Source organism: Salvelinus sp. IW2-2015, unplaced genomic scaffold (genome assembly GCF_002910315.2).
Source record: "Salvelinus sp. IW2-2015 unplaced genomic scaffold, ASM291031v2 Un_scaffold1381, whole genome shotgun sequence".
Classification (NCBI taxonomy): domain Eukaryota; kingdom Metazoa; phylum Chordata; class Actinopteri; order Salmoniformes; family Salmonidae; genus Salvelinus; species Salvelinus sp. IW2-2015.
The window spans coordinates 244711-245808 of record NW_019942871.1 but is presented as its reverse complement, the minus strand read 5'-3'; the positions used below and the strand labels follow the sequence as shown (position 1 = coordinate 245808).

Sequence of the window (1098 nt, the reverse complement as noted above, 5' to 3'; positions counted from 1 at the left end):
AATCACCTCCCCAGTCAGCCTATTGTGTGTATTGACATTCATATTGCACTGTACAGCTTTACCTAAGGATTGGGGATCAATGAAATGGGGTATCAAGTCTACTCAATACCCAATATATTTTTTCCCAACGTCCTCCTCAGAGTTATCAGACTCCAACACATCCACGCAGTATTGGTTATCCTCTGGAATGGTGTTCAATACACAAAGGTTGACAATAAATGTGTCTCAATTCACAGTTGTTTCAGAGTCCCGCAATAAGAGCTACGGCGCTAATGTTTCTCTGGGTGTCACRGAGGAGACTGATACCCCATGTCATTGATCCACAATCCATAGMTAAGGCTGTAACAGTGAAATAAGGATGCCCCCAATGCAATTCTAAAGTATAATAATACAATCAGTGTGATTTCAACAGATTGTCAAATTAACAAATGATTGTCTTCTGTTGATTTTATATAACATTCCAACCTTCGTTTAGCATGATCTATTCAATTATGGCAGAATTCTACTATTTCTATGCATTTGCATCACTGTCAATGACATACTTTTATTTTGAAGGCTAACCACAAAGCCCACTATTGTGCCTAATCCTTGTTGTGGCTAGCTTCACATAGATGGGTCCTCCATTAATCAAATAAGAACTGTCTTATAAATTAGAGTTATTTTAGATGATGACACCTAGCTATAAGGTTAGCTAGCTAACTATAGCTACTGAAACAGATGTCGTTTTGCTATGTTTTTGGGGAAGAACATTGTTTGCATCAATGAACTAGCTAGCTTTTTTTATGACCAGCACTGTAGGTGGGCGAGACGACTTTACCAGCATCATAGCATACGTATCGATGAATCGTTGTGACATATGAAATACGAGTGATAGTGTAATCAATGTGTAATAACTACGTTAAAAAAATTTTATGAACGCGTTAAATTACTGTGACGTGCAGTCATATTCAGGTCCTGATTGGTCAGATAGTGTATCTTTTTTGACACGCAAAGATCCAAACGGCCATAGAAATCCTGGTTGAGAACGAAACGACTGAACAACGAAACAGCAAGTGACATAAATCGTTTTTGATTGTTTTACTGGTAAATGGGGACATA

At 37.9% G+C, this 1098-nt stretch overlaps 1 protein-coding gene across 1 annotated transcript in view; it reads right to left on the bottom strand.

Annotated features, from left to right (window-relative positions):
- LOC112070633 (pumilio homolog 1) overlaps positions 1-1098 on the bottom strand; it is a gene marked incomplete at its 5' end in the record, with an annotated part of 43691 nt that overhangs the window by 14072 nt on the left and 28521 nt on the right. The gene's annotated exons all lie outside the window — the stretch shown is intronic.